The sequence below is a fragment of the Schistocerca nitens genome, chromosome 1 (genome assembly GCF_023898315.1).
Source record: "Schistocerca nitens isolate TAMUIC-IGC-003100 chromosome 1, iqSchNite1.1, whole genome shotgun sequence".
Classification (NCBI taxonomy): domain Eukaryota; kingdom Metazoa; phylum Arthropoda; class Insecta; order Orthoptera; family Acrididae; genus Schistocerca; species Schistocerca nitens.
The window spans coordinates 1,162,028,344-1,162,044,929 of NC_064614.1; the positions used below are offsets into that span (position 1 = coordinate 1,162,028,344).

The 16,586-nt window shown below is 42.6% G+C and overlaps 1 pseudogene; it reads right to left on the reverse strand.

The window, feature by feature from the left end:
* Positions 1–3,866: 3,866 nt before the first annotated feature.
* The window catches only part of LOC126232832 (coenzyme Q-binding protein COQ10 homolog B, mitochondrial-like), a 78,191-nt pseudogene continuing 65,471 nt past the window's right edge, over positions 3,867–16,586 (reverse strand).

Below are 16,586 nucleotides of genomic sequence, written 5' to 3' on the forward strand. Positions count from 1 at the left end.
CAAGTATGTTTGTGCTACCACATAAGTTTTTTCGTGTGTGGTATGTTTTGCATTTATCCGAGGTGGTCAACCCAGCAGAAGTAGGAACGTGGTACCTGCGGGAACAAACAAGGATGTACTGATGAAATCATAACGTAACTGTAGAAATATGTATATATGTATAATTAAAACAAATGTTAAAAATAGAAAAGAATACTAAACCACTCTGTATGTATCAGACCCTTAATCATATACGGGAGTCAAAGAAATGACTATATATATTTTTAAATTTTGATGTATGTGTTGATGTGCAGACTGCTGTGTATAATGGATTAAAAAAAAAAACTTTACATTTAGTATCGCTAAAAATAAAATTTAGATCCCTTGGGAATAAAAATACGTACGCATCGGCAACGTAAGTATTGTAGGACACAAGGTGTGTATAAAGTAGGGAAAAATGTCGTACAGTGGATCTGATATTGTGAGTAAGCTATTCGTATTAACTGAAAAAGGACAACTTTGGATACTACTATGCGTGAGACTCGTGATTCAGTGTAAGAGCAAAGGCATGGGGAACATTGACTGAAAAATTAATGAAGTAATCACTTACTTTTCTGATCTCGAACTGCGAAGTGTAAATTAAAAGCACTGGCAGAGTCTGCAGTGGATGAGCTCTTCAAATAAAATAACGTACTTCCACAATCACAACGATAGACACTTTGGAGATACGAATCACCGCATACAACAGTGGGAACGCAGCGCTACTGTCAATGCTTTTGCCAGCTTTGACAGTACAGTTATTGGCGAAAATCAGTTGCCACTTTTGAAACCTAGGTGCGTCACCACTGCAGTTAAGAACTAATTGTAAATTGTAACCGAAAGCTGTCATGCAAGGACTCTTCAAGAAGTCGTTGCGATGGTGATCCAGAAATGAATAAATACTAAGGAGGACATGCCACTTCCTGATAAATAAGAAACTTTTTAACTTTATAAGAAAAATGGAAGGTTATTGACCTGTTATAAGTACACTACTTTTCATGACGCGAGCCAAAATCTCCATTGACGAATACGGATCAAATAAATAAAGGCAGACATCTGAAACAAATATTCTAACTTATTGTAAACCAAGGAAACCGTGTATTAACATCATTGCTGTTCAGCATAAGATAAAATATACTTTATCCTCTAGAAGACTGATACTGATATTGCCATACGATTGTAACATGTAGTCACCCACAATGAGTGGCTGTTCATCCCGAAGGAGAACATCAGCCGAGTGGTACTGGCGTCAACAGATCGCTACCCAGAGATGTACAGCAACAGAGGCGGCAACAGCTGCGGACTGACTGCAGTGGATCTCGTGTCGCCGATATGACAGCATTACATGCCTCCTCGCCGTCTCTTACCTGGCAAAGCTTTGAGTCTTCCCACGTAGAAATGCGACGTCAAAATCGTGTCCTGTGAATCTGATTGGAGTAATTAGGAGAGAAAACCATACTGAAAATGATGAGAATCGCATAAATGAATCCATACTAATTATAAAAATGGGTGTATGTATACACATATCTCACGTACGTTCCACGTCTCCTCTTAAACTACCCTAACGATTCCAACCAAATGTGGTACACATACCACTTACTGTCTGGAAATCATTGCTGTCAAGGAAAGAACCACTTGCCTATCAAAGGGGTGGGGGTGAGAAAGAAGAGTAGACCCGACGCCCAAATTACCATATTTCAGTCATTCAAGATTTCAGAAGGAAAGCATTTGGAGACTTGGAACAAACTTAACACATAATTTTGAAACTTTACGAAACTTTTTGCTCGTTCACTACCCGCACAAAACGATGAAATAAGAAAATTTCATCATATACTATATTTTTGTGCATCATCCAATAAAACCGCCGAATGAAGCACGACGTTTTTATTTAGTGCTTCTTTAGTACTATCTATATTCGTGACAAATTTTGCAGACAATGTTGACATATCACACAAAATGTACCGTAATTATTATATCATTGTACGATACGTAGTTCCGGAAATATGACGTCATAAATATAGAGATGCGTAAACAGCGACAGCATCATGCAAGACGTTTAAATTTATTGGTTCAAATGGCTCTGAGCACTATGGGACTCAACTGCTGTGGTCATTAGTCCCCTAGAACTTAGAGCTACTTAAACCTAACTAACCTAGGGACATCACAAACAGCCATGCCCGAGGCAGGATTCGAACCTGCGACCGTAGCAGTCGCACGGTTCCGGACTGCGCGCCTAGAACCGCGAGACAACCGCGGCCGGCGTTTAAATTTATTACTACGTTGCAAATACCTCTATTCCCAGGACTTTTCCCAGACAGTAACTCATCTGCCGCTTGATGAAGGTTCAAAAATAAATCACTGCATGAAACATAGTTCATGAAATATGACATAAAACACTGACATGCGAGAGAAACTGCCACATTGTGCATGACGTATTAATTTATTACTTCTTTACTACTACCTATATTCGCAACACATTTCGTACTCAGTATCCATGTATGTTGCTGAACGTACCTACAAAGACACATAATTTTTCAGCTCATAGTTCAGGAGGTATAACGACATAAACATTGAGATGTGTGAAAACGAAACAGTAGAGCGAAATTCGCTAGAGATACAGGTGAGATATGTCTACAAATACGTGTGGCACATGTTACATAAATGTGAAATATATATGACATGTACGTACATGGATAGGAAACTCGTCCTAAACCCTCGGAAGGATTTCAACCAAATTTGAACATGTATTAGCTACAATCTGGAAAGAAATAGTGTCGTGGTAAGAAGCGCCAGCCCCCTCCTGAGGTGAGTGTGATAACATGGAGAGCGAAGGGGTGGAGGAAATGGACAGAGACGTCAGGATGGACAGAGAGAGAGAGAGAGAGAGAGAGAGAGAGAGAGAGAGAGGAGGAAGTGGACAGAGAAATGAAAGAAGGTATGAACAGAGACAGGGGGAAGAAAGAATGAACAGGGACAGGGGGAAGAGGAGGGTGACAGAGAGAGTAGGGGGGGGGGAGACAGACGAAGAGAGAGAGAGGAGTAGATGGACAGAGGGGGGAAGACGAGAAAATTAAAGGAGGGAGGAGGAGATGAACAGGGAGATGGGGAGAACGATATAGACAAAGAGAATGGGGAGGAGCAGATGAAATTAGTAGTGGAGGAGGAGACGGCGGGAGAGGGGAGGAGAGGATGGAAAAAGGAGGGAAGGAGCAAGCAGGTGGAGACAGGAGGAAGGAGTAGCTTGGCAGAGAGAGGTGATACGAGGAGACGTACAGGAAGAGGGGAGATGGAGGAGGGACAGAAAGGGGGCGTGGAGGGAGCGGGCACAAAGAAGGGGTGGCGGAGATGCACTTAGATAGGCGGAAGGAGGCGATGGGGTAACAGAAGACTGGAATAAATAGGTAACCAGGAAACGCCAGGTACTCAGCTGGTTTCTAAATATTAGGGACCTGTCACAAAACATCAACTAAACCTCCACATTAGTTAAATTTTTGTTTTTGTGCAAGCAAGATATGATATTATTCTGTGTCCTGAGTATTCATTTTATATTTTTTCCGCTTTACATAAATGTACTCGTTTCTGAAAATTGTCTGATCAAAGAGCATCGAAAATGAGGAAGTGTAAAGATTCAGATTGGAGTTTTCAGGTCTGATTTCCTGAATTCCAGGCCCAGATGCGTGAACGAACCAAAATATCAGTCCGGACTACACTCAAAATGATTCCAGATAGGTCGTCGCCTAGGATCCGTCGGAGTCACGCCGCCGCTGTAACTATCGTCAGACGCAGTCAACAGGCAACCGCCTGTCAAGGGAGTCATCACTTGGGATGTGTTTTGGTAAAGCTCTGTCTCATTCGTCCTGGGACACTGCCCCCACAAACGCCGCGACCAGGCGCAGAGCCGGGGACACTTGTTCACCGTCGCCAAACAGCCGCCACCGGGGATGGTCGCTGTGATAGGTTACTGACCTATCCCACCGCTTCTGTCACAGCCCGCAGCCGCAGTCACAACACAGGCCTGCGGTGTGTGGCCTCTGTCACCGTAATACGACACTGCAAGGACATTGCTGCGCTGGCGAGGCAGCAGATCCCAGTTATGCCAGCGGAGCTACTGTCACCGCAACGGGGGCGCGTGTGAGGGTCTGCCGACCACCTTCGTCGCCGTCGAGAATATTTCAAGCGGAAGCAAACACCGCTCAGAGGGGCCACAACCATTGTATTGCAGTTGCTATAACTGTTGCTCCCATCAGGAGCCATCCGTGGACACGCCCCCACCATCCTCTTCCTCACATCTGCAGAGATCCCACTTTCGAATCCGGCGACGGGCAGTGGAGTCCGGTGCCTGTTAACATGGACTGTTTAAAATGGTATTATACTCTAGAGAAAACCTGAATGAGCTTTTGCTGTTCTAAACAGACTGACCATCATACAAGAAGCTGGACGCTCTGATCTTCATCCGTCCATACTGATCAAAGCTTCTGTGGTTTCCCTATAGTACTTTAGACTAATACTTTGATGGTCCATACTGGAAGGATATAAGTGACTGATTGTGTGGTCCAAGTCAAACTGCCGCGCGGGGTAGACGCGCGGTCTCAGGCGCGTTGTCACGTTCCGCGCGGTCTAGGGCGCGTCGTCACGGTCCGCGCGCCAGCCTGAGTGGCCGAGCGGTTCTAGGCGCTACAGTCTGGAACCGCGCGACCGCTACGGTCGCAGGTTCGAATCCTGCCTCGGGCATGGATGTGTGTGATGTCCTTAGGTTAGTTAGGTTTAAGTAGTTCTATGTTCTAGGGGACTGATGACCTCAGAAGTTAAGTCCCGTAGTGCTCAGAGCCATTTGTGAACCACTGTCCGCGCGGCTCCCCCCGTCGGAGGTTCGAGTCATCCCTCGGGCGTGCGTGTGTGTGTGTGTGTGTTGTCCATAGCGTTAGTTAGTTTCGGTTAGATTAAGTAGCGCGTAAGCTTAGGGATCGATGACCTGAGCAGTTTGGTCCCACAAGACCTCACCACAAATTCCAAAAATTTCCATGTCAAACTAGACCTCCTCCTTCCTAGTCAGCCTACTGGATTTCGATATAACTAACTGTGATCGCATATGCCTAATGTAATTTTACAGTGAGGAATGCTATCGTTATCGAAGCAAAATAACACCGGTTAGTTGGAGGAAATAGTACAACAGGCCCTTCTGAAGGAAGAATCTATTCTAAACTGAAGCTACTGATGATAATTTTGAAATGGGCGGAATATAGTGCAATCGTTCACGAGCAGGGGCGCCCGCAGGGGGGGTGGGTGCCAGTTGCCCCTCGTGAGAATTCATTCAGTTTACGAATATAAAAAATACCTGTAACTTTACGGCTTAGTTATGTATGATTTAAAACACCTGTAAAATTACCACTAAAATAACCGGAAAATATCGATAAAATGACGTAAAAATGATATAAAACATATGTAAACAGAATTACAGGAGGAACTAGACCAATGAAAAACTTTAAAGGAGAATCGAACTAAAATTAAAAAACGATAAATTTAAAAATTGTGCGTTTTTCTTTAAGAAATCTCGTTCGTTGGAGATGTGCAAAGTTGTTATATATCCGTCTCACAGCTATTGCCTATGAAGTATCTTTATTTTTATTTCTACTCCCACACGTGGTAGAAATTAACAACAGCAAGTGAGGCAACAATGGGAATAATCAGATGAACCAGCAGTTTATTGTTAACTTTTGCAAATGCAAAAAATGGTTCAAATGGCTCTGAGCACTATGGGACTTAACATCTAAGGTCATCAACTTCCTAGAACTTAGAACTACTTAAACCTAACTAACCTACGGATATCACACAACACCCAGTCATCACGAGGCAGAGAAAATCGCTGGCCCCGCCGGGAATCGAACCCGGGAACCCGGGCGTGGGAAGCGAGAACGCTACCGCACGACCACGAGCTGCGGACTTTACAATTGCATTCTTGAGCAACATTTAAGCGTTTTTCCTGAAGGCACGCCCATTGTTCGTTCTTTACGTATTAAAAGAATCAGTTGTGTCATAAAGGGACGTTAAACAAAAACGTAAAAATATGATATCTTCCTTGAAAAATAGTTTACGATACAGTATCTATATAACGAAACATACAAAATTAAAGATAGATATCTATAGCCGGAATATTCGAGATTTTAGTAACTGTAAACAATGCATATCTGATAAGGAAAGGCCGTTTACACGTTAAAAACTGGGCATTACTAATAGGCTATAATAAAATAAAGCGAATCTGCCGATCGACGAACTAATACATGTGTACGTGGTCCCATTAAGAATGGTACCCATGGTGAGAGTTCCATCTCGAAAATGTTGACTTATAGGGTACTAAAATGTCACCCTCTCTGTTCCCACCTCACTAGGTACAAACCTCTTCATAAACCTCAACTGGCAACACAATACAGTTGCACAACAAAACAAATTCGGCAAAATTTTATTCTTTGAAATTTCAAATAATGGTTAACAATTGTCAGACGCCAATTTAAATTAGCGTATTGTATTATGTTCCTTTTCGTTTGCTGAAGAAGTGTTCGAGGGTACTGTGTGGCCACTAAAGAAACCGCTCCAAACGATCGCGCGAAACTCGAAGTCGCTGGCTTGCGGTCTAATGGACACCGCGCTGTTTCATTGCTGAACCAAAACCCCTCCCTCCCTCCCACCACTGTGATACGATTTCAGCTTCTGTTCTTTAGTCATCGCTCAGCTCGGTTCGGCATCGCATCGCGTTAAGGGTTGTGTAAATTCATTGTGAGTTGTAAGTGGACACTGGTGCATGATTGTGGTTTGCATAGACGTTTGTGCGTTGTGAATGTAAAAGCGTGTATCGAAAACCGACACACACGGACCGATACCTGCACAAACTGTCAAACCACCACCCGAGCCAGAAAAAAGGCATGATTAGTACGCTAGTAACGAGATCAGGACGAATATGTGAGCCGCAACACCTCAAACGAGAAATGCAACACCTGGAAACTGTCCTGAGGAGCAATGGGTACTCCACAAATTACATTAGAAGTGTAACAGAGCCAAACACTCGGCGAAGTAAGGAACCAGAAAAAGAAATGTCGGGTACGGCCTTTCTGCCATACATTCCAGAGTGACGGACAGAATCGGCCGTATATTGCGCAAACACGGCGTAAAGACGATTTTCAAACCGACAAGGAAGATCAAAGAGTGTCTTAGATCGGCGAAGGAGAAAAGAGACCCACTTGCAATGTCGGGAATATACCGTATACCATGCACATACGGAAAAGTTTATGTCGGAATGACTGGACGATCAATTAACACCAGGATCAAAGAGCATAAGCGACATTGCAGGTTGGGGCAGGTGGAGAAATCGGCCGTGGCAGAACACGCACTGAATGAGACCGACCACGTAATAAAATTCGCCGACACGGAAGTTCTGGCGGTAGAGAAGCACTATCACACGCGCTTGTTCAGAGAAGCTGTAGAAATCCAAAAACACGCGAACAGTTTCAACAAGAAAGAGAAAAGCCTTTAAGGTAAACGGATCCTGGCTTCCCGTACTGCAGCGAACGACCGTCACAGGTAGCAAGAGGAGAACCGCACTGGAAATGACCGCGGAGAAGCCCTCGGACGTTGGCGCGCCAGGTACATATAGTCTGCGGCCGCGAGCTCGCCTCCAGTTCACCACCGGCAATGGAGGGTGGAGATTTGACAGTGCCAGCCACTCGTGCTGGCGAAACGTCAGAAAAATCATTAGATGAACGTCGGCCGAAGAACCCGAGACAGAAGCCAATAGGCAGTTTGTCAGTTAAAGGTGCCCTCTGCAAGTTTTGTGTGCTTTTCTGCCCACGCATAACGCATGGTAGTCATCATGGCGCATTCATAAGCCGTCCATTCACAAATTTCAAAAAGTTCCATGAATGTGCAAAAATGCATATGAATTCCGAGTGGCATAAAGATACAATAGAAAAGTCAAATAATTTCATTATTGTTGTGACAAACAAAACTAAAAGTGTGGTAGAGCTCGCCAACGATAGTCTTGCGAAATTAGTACAAACTAATCGTGCAAAGTTAAAATTAATTGTTTCTTGTATACTGTTTTGTGCATTACATGACTTACCTTCAAGAGGAAAAGCAAATTCAAATGCTGTATTTGATGATTTGTTACAATTTAGAGTACAGTCAGGTGACGAAATATTGCGGAAACATTTTGAGGGTGTGCCTAAAAATGCTACCTATGTTTCTCATAGAACCCAAAATGATTTAATTGATGTATGCGCCGAAGTACTAAGAAATGATTTGATTAATACCATCAATAACAGCGAATCATTTTCAGTTTTGGCAGACGAAACAATGGATATTGCAGGCACAGTACAACTTTCTGTTTCTGCACGTTATTTTGACCTTGCAACTAATGTTGTCAGAGAAGACTGTTGGATTTCCACCATTAGCAAGGTTAGGTGCAAAACATATCTCCAACACAATAATATCTACTTTATCTGCTTGGGGTTTAAATCTAGATAAAATGGTAGGACAGGGCTATGACGGGTGCAGTACGATGGCCGGTAAAATTGGCGGATTGGCGGAATACAGAAGATAATTGCTGAGAAATATTCCAAGGTTCTCTGCTATCATTGTGCTAGCCATAGACTTAATTTGGTTGTGAATGATTTGAACATCTTACCAGAGGTTAGAAATGCCATTGGTACTATGAAAAAGGAATTTCTTTTCTCCGGGGGAGCACGCCAAGTTCCAGTTGGGAACCTTCAAAAACTGTGTGAGACACGCTGGTCTGAGGAGCATAAGTCTATAAGGAAATTTAATGATAAGTTTTTAGAAATTGTTGAAGCATTAGCAATTTTACATAAAGAAGGAGATCGTGAAACTAGGCAGAAAGCCTGGCAACATTACTGAACACTTATTTCTCCAACATTTATTGTTACATTAAAAGTCATAGCAAAATATTCAGCCAAACTAGAACCTGTCACCAATATCCTACAATCAATAAACATTAACTTGTTAGAAGTTTCAGAACACATTCAAGGAATTGTAAAAATGTTATTGGATGGCAGAGAAAATGCAGAAGACGAATTTGAAATGATAATGAAAAGTGCTGAAAGCAGCTATAGTGCACTTGGAATAGATGTCACTGGCATTCGACAACCGCGAGTTGTTGCACGACAAATGTATCGTTCAAATCATCCATCAGCTTCTGTCACTGAGTACTACAGAAAATCTCTCTTTATTCCATACTTGGATTCCCTAGTCCAGTCCATTCAAGAACGGTTTTCAGAAGAAAACAAGGCATCTTTTCAGATTTTCTGCTTGCACCCAAAGGTAATTAAATTCCAAAGAGACCTAGATATGAAAAGGATAACTGAAAATATCAAAAGATTTTATGGCGATCTTTTAGGTAACTTCACTGTAGAAGCACGGACATGGATCAGTATGTGGAAACGCGATAAAGTAACTGAAGGAGATATTGCTGAATTAAGCCTGACTGATCTACTGGGCAAAGCCAAATTCTTGCCCGCCATAGCTTCAGCATTGAAGATAGCCCTTAGCTTACCGGCAACCACCTGCTCTGCGGAAGATCGTTCAGGTACTTAATTACCACAGTAACATTTTTCTCATTGTAATTATTTAATTAGAAAGACTTTGAAACAATTTCTTAAGTCAGATGAAACATTTATTCTAATTATTTTTAAATATTGTTTGAAATATTATCACAATAGAGTAGTTGAAGAAGGTTACACTGTATGAATTAATATAGGCCTACGTCATGTTTGTTTGCAGCACTCTCAGGCACGAGAAAACGTGGCTAAGAACTACCATGGCAGATAATCGACTCAGTTGTTTGTGTATGGTGTCAGTTCATCGTGATAAGATAAAATCAGAGGAGGAATACTTTATCGAAAAACTGGTAGATAGTTATGGGAAGGACCCGAGACGAATTCAATTTCTGTTTAAGTAATTCAGGTATATGAGTAGTCAAGTTTTGCACATTATTAGTAACAGAACCGATTTCCACAATCGTATGCCCTCTTTTGTTCTTCATATTAAATTTACAACAGTATTTCAAACTACATTAATATGAAACTTCCTGTCAGATTAAAACTGTGAGCCCGACCGAGACTTGCCTTTCGCGAGCAAGTGCTCTACCACCTGAGCTACCGAAGCACGACTCACGCCCGGTACTCACAGCTTTATTTTTGCCAGTATCTCGTCTCCTACCTTCCAAACTTTACAGAAGCTCTCCTGCGAACCTTGCAGAACTAGCTCTCCTGAAAGAAAGGATACTGCGGAGACATGGCTTAGCCACAGCCTGGGGGATGTTTCCAGAATGAGATTTTCACTCTGCAGCGGAGTGTGCGCTGATATGAAACTTCCTGGCAGATTAAAGCTGTGGTCTCAATCCCTTAGAAGTCACAAGGGCCACCTGTATTCTAGGCTTCGTTCCTATAATATATCCTGGATGTGCCAGTTTCCAAACATACAGGAAAGATAAAAACTGATTTTCAGCGTCTTGAAGGCATGGTCAGACACAACGCCGCAGTCTGCCTGTGCGGGTCAGGCACGGCGGATGACCGGGGCAAGGAACGCCGCACAGGCAAAAGCGGTTACTGCTGCGTCAGCTGCCACACCGTGGAAACGGACGGAACCTCATCACATAGCAGCCTGCACGTGTATCGTGGTATCAAAGATCTGGCTCGCGCCGTTGCTGTCAAATGCGCCAGCAAATGCAAGCAGCCGCGCCGCTCCGGGCTGCTGCAAATCTGTCTGTGTTGAAACTCAACGTCAGCCGGTTCGGTGAGCCAGCCAGAGTCGCGCTCTGTGTTACCGATACCTATATGCAACAACGATGTGGCCTGGCCGTTGCCGTTGCTGTTCAAGGCCACAGGTCGGACCGCCAGGCCGCGCTCCTTCTGACCTGGTCTTTAAGGCCGGTTGCACTCACAGCGGATATTTTCCGCCAGGTCAATTGACCGTCGCCATTGTCAGAAGTCCAGTGTTTACACACACGGCGGTAAAATAACCGTCGCCACCGCACGAGTCAGCAGATTAAAGGCAATGTACTTTCATCATCGAACCCATTCATTTAATTTTAATGTGTTACGTAAATTATTCATTGTTTTTAAACGTACAGTTTTGTTTGAAATGAACAGACAGTAAAATGTAAGTATTGTTATTGTGTCGACTAATGTAAAGGAGAAGGAAAAACCGAATAATTTGGGACCATCATCCAATTAATTTAATAAGAGGGGAGGATGGAGCTTTCTAAACGTTGTTTGAAGGGAAGGATGACAAGATATCCTTCAGTTACTTCCGAATGTAGATTTTTAATAGCAGGAAAACAAGTAGTTCAGAGAGAAAAAGCTTAGGACAAGACCAAACGAAAATGGCGGCAAAACGTACAGTCTGCTAATGTAAAAACAGGTTTTACTATAGTTATAATGTTAGTTTTTTATGTTCATAACTCTGGCATGGTACTAAAAGTGCATCAGTATTTCTAAATTGCTATAAGGGGAAAAAAACTGGCTTACCGTGAAACGACAAATGCTCTTCAGAGAACAATAGTAATTCAGTAAGCATATTAGAATGCGTAGGCCTATTCCAAAATAGAGCTGTATCACATGAAAGAATCGTTCTTAGTTAGTACACTACGCAGCTGCAGAACACTATTGTTAAGTGCATAAAAGTAGCTTTCGCAGTAATGTAAGTTAATTTGACAAGGTTTACACTGTTGAGTGTAGTGAACCGTTTTTTTGCGGACTGTTAATTTAAATCCAACTGCATGAGCAATGTTTTTAAGCGCTTAAACAACTGGTTGTGGTAAGAAAACTATTTATTGGCAGAATATATATATATATATATATATATATATATATATATATATATATATATTTATATTTACGCCATATATATATTGTACTATTGATAGTACAAAGAAAACACTGATTATATATATATATATATATATATATATGGCGAAAATTTTTTGCCTCTACTGAGACAAAACCCTGCCGGCGCCCCTGCTCACGAGCCTCAAAGGGCGAAAAGGGGTACCACGTAATACACTCCTAGAAATTGAAATAAGAACACCGTGAATTCATTGTCCCAGGAAGGGGAAACTTTATTGACACATTCCTGGGGTCAGATACATCACATGATCACACTGACAGAACCACAGGCACATAGACACAGGCAACAGAGCATGCACAATGTCGGCACTAGTACAGTGTATATCCACCTTTCGCAGCAATGCAGGCTGCTATTCTCCCATGGAGACGATCGTAGAGATGCTGGATGTAGTCCTGTGGAACGGCTTGCCATGCCATTTCCACCTGGCGCCTCAGTTGGACCAGCGTTCGTGCTGGACGTGCAGACCGCGTGAGACGACGCTTCATTCAGTCCCAAACATGCTCAATGGGGGACAGATCCGGAGATCTTGCTGGCCAGGGAAGTTGACTTACACCTTCTAGAGCACGTTGGGTGGCACGGGATACATGCGGACGTGCATTGTCCTGTTGGAACAGCAAGTTCCCTTGCCGGTCTAGGAATGGTAGAACGATGGGTTCGATGACAGTTTGGATGTACCGTGCACTATTCAATGTCCCCTCGACGATCACCAGTGGTGTACGGCCAGTGTAGGAGATCGCTCCCCACACCATGATGCCGGGTGTTGGCCCTGTGTGCCTCGGTCTTATGCAGTCCTGATTGTGGCGCTCACCTGCACGGCGCCAAACACGCATACGACCATCATTGGCACCAAGGCAGAAGCGACTCTCATCGCTGAAGACGACACGTCTCCATTCGTCCCTCCATTCACGCCTGTCGCGACACCACTGGAGGCGGGCTGCACGATGTTGGGGCGTGAGCGGAAGACGGCCTAACGATGTGCGGGACCGTAGCCCAGCTTCATGGAGACGGTTGCGAATGGTCCTCGCCGATACCCCAGGAGCAACAGTGTCCCTAATTTGCTGGGAAGTGGCGGTGCGGTCCCCTACGGCACTGCGTAGGATCCTACGGTCTTGGCGTGCATCCGTGCATCGCTGCGGTCCAGTCCCAGGTCGACGGGCACGTGCACCTTCTGCTGACCACTGGCGACAACATCGATGTACTGTGAAGACCTCACGCCCCACGTGTTGAGCAATTCGGCGGTACGTCCACCCGGCCTCCCGCATGCCCACTATACGCCCTCGCTCAGAGTCCGTCAACTGCACATACGGTTCACGTCCACGCTGTCGCGGCATGCTACCAGCTGTGCCGTGCGTGTGATCATTGCTTGTACAGCCCTCTCGCAGTGTCCGGAGCAAGTATGGTGGGTCTGACACACCGGTGTCAATGTGTTCTTTTTTCCATTTCCAGGAGTGTATTTTCTACAAAAAACTATTGATAGTAGAAAGAAAACACTGATTAACTCTAAAAGGGGACAAGTAAAGGTTCGCCAGCCCACTCAGTCAATGAGTCTGCAGAATCTTAAGAAAGGTAATGGCAAAGAAATTTAAGCAAATAATCACTGGCGCGGCAACAGATGGTTGTTTCGCTTTTCCACAGGACAACAACTCACGAGAAAATAAATGAATCACAAAGCACTGAGTTTGCAGTAACTTATTCTGAAATACCAAATTTTGAAAGTAAAAGCATATGAAGTAACTGGTTAAACAAATGACTGGCTTTACTTAAACTCTGTTATGTAAAAAATGACAACCAGTAACCTCAGTGTAATGCAATGCAAAATTTAGAAAAAGGCAAGCAATTCACTTTTGGTTATTGAGAAATAGAAGTGAATTTACTTTAAGAAAATGCGCAACTGATTTTACTTTTAAAATAATGACATTGAAATACATAAAAAGCCATCAGAAGTTACTCACTAAGATAAATACAAAGTGAATGAAATTGTGCATTCTTAATTTGTGTTGTATCTTTAGTTACTAGTTTTGCCAGTGAAGTGTTACTTTAATTTAAGTGAATGAAGTTAATACACAAAACAGCAAATTAGTTAAGATTCTGTTATAGAATGCAAGAATGAATAGTTATTGAGGCAGAAAGTTTAGACCGAAACTGGTCATTACCAAACACACAAAACTAGCAGTAAACAGTTAATCAATTTACATATTATTATGACACTCGGCAATTGCATGGAAAGGAAAGGAGACCCTGCTTGGTAGTAATGTCTGAGGACAATGAAAACACGGGTGCCCTACAAGTTTTAACTATTGCAAGTTATTATTTAAGTTGGTCATTGTGAAAGAATAGTAGCTGGGTAAAGCCCCTACATGCCTATATCTGTAAGTAACAGTCTTACGGTGCAGTAGCTGTGCGGACGGCGAAGAATGCGGCCGACGACAATGCTGAGATGCCGCTGTTGCCGCTGCTGTTTGAGAACCGCGAGTCGTCTCCAGAACCATGGATGTTTACGGGGCAGGCAGTAGTTAAAATTTCAACTTCCTCGCCTGTCCACTCCTACCGTACCCTCAATACTCGTCGTTCAACAAAGTAGGTGCATCTACACAGGCGCGATCTTAGCTGCACACCGCGTCTGTGGGAGCTCCCAACAAACACTTCGACACACTTTCATCATTCACGCTGCTCTACTTCCTCTCTGCTCACAACGCGACAAATACTCTCTATACGCAAAGGTAAACAACGGCACAGCGACTGCCGTTTGGTCATTGCTGTTAGTACATTTACATAAAGTTTCCTTGACTATTACCCAGCAATTTACAATCAATCATATACAGTCAGAAATAAATACACTATTACATCTATTACGTATTAAATATAGTTTCTCCAATGAAGCTTACATATTCAGAATCAGAAGCACAATACAAGTTATCAACGGATATTAAACGGCGAAAAATTTTGGATGGCGCAGAAGGTATTTTATCTACATTTTCGGTGTTAAACCTCTCGTATTTGTGAATGGCAGTAAATACAAATTTCTGTTTGTTTGTTCTGTAAGTTATACCATGACATGTCTAATACCCGTATAAAAGTGATGCACACATGAATATAACTGCTATTGTTACTGCCGCTGCTACCACTACTACTGCTACAGCTGCTGCTGTCTACTACCAACACTAAAATATAATCACATACTGAATCTCTGCTAGAACACATCCGAAAAGATTTTCCAAGTAAATGAAAAAAAAAGGATATGTAAAACACATTTCTCGCAGGTCTAGTCAGAAATATTCGCATAAAACTCACAAAATAAGTGTAGTGTTTGATAGCAAAACAACCAAACACACTATATCAGCTCGCATGTCACAAAATTAACCAACAAGAGAATAATTTTGAGTATTTAATTTCAATATAAGGTCTACGAGGGAGCAGACTGCAAGAAAGAACATATGAATAATAAAAGAATGTAATAGTGCGACAATATCTGGAAGAATAACATAAAAAAAGAATTTCTAGAAACACAGAATTACAAAACAGAGGCGCCTCTTCATAAATCTCCACATAAAAATTGGAAATAGGAAACACATTATTACAATGGCTTAAAAAGTGCCAAATATTTCAGAGCACAAGAAACTAGTGTACCTAACGAGTTAGCCAACATATAATTAGCAGCAAAACAAATGAAAACTCTTGAAAATTGTACCACACCAATTTACCATACGGTTAAGCATATCTAGGTACCTAGCATTTTACAAAATGACATTTCGCTATGTTAAGAGTTGTTGTGCTGCATGTAACCCCCTAAACATCTCCCTCAACTATTGTACATGTTCTTTCATACTTTTCGCCAACACTTTAGTATCATACAGATACTCTATAACTGTTGCGGGCTTAAACACTTAAAATAAAAAAATAAAAAATGCTGAAATGTGGCTGGTTCGTTTTAGAAACCAAATGGAATCCGCCAATACCTATAATGTTTCTAAGGATTCGTAAATGCAGTTTTTCGACATCCCTCTGGTACAGCTTCTGGCTAATGACACCTATTCCACAGATCTATAGCAGAAAAATACATGCATTGCCCCAAGCCGACCAGAGTTTTCATTATATGTAGTATTAGATACATATCAGTAATCGTTGACTGTTGAAGTATCTACAGTCCCAGAAGAATAAATACATCCTCGTTCCCTCTGAACTATTTTTCGATGTTATGACAACAGGTGCACTCCATGGACCGGTATTTTCGCCAGCAATAATGAATGTCCCCATCGCTGGCTGTGGTTGATAGGGTATATGATATGGCTACTGTACATAATTGATGGATTCCCAGTCGGTTTTCTATCATCAGAGCCGCTGTCAGTTACCTATGAGTATTAAACAAGTCCCAAAATACTAGCAACAGTCCGTTTAAATGCTTCTCCCTCTGACCTATCGCAGTTGTAGTCAGCTTGCTTAGGGCTGCGGTTTAATTTCATCTTGCTTCCCTTCGTGCAGAAGATCTATACTACTGACCACAAATCCGTAAGAGAAATCCATGTCTTCAGTTCCTCAATTGTCAGTACTGAGAGACACTACTCACTCACTGTCTATTTCTTGCATGAATAAAATACTATTGCATACGAAACACTGTGCTTTAACTAATGCATATTTTCTTCTAATAGCTCAATAAA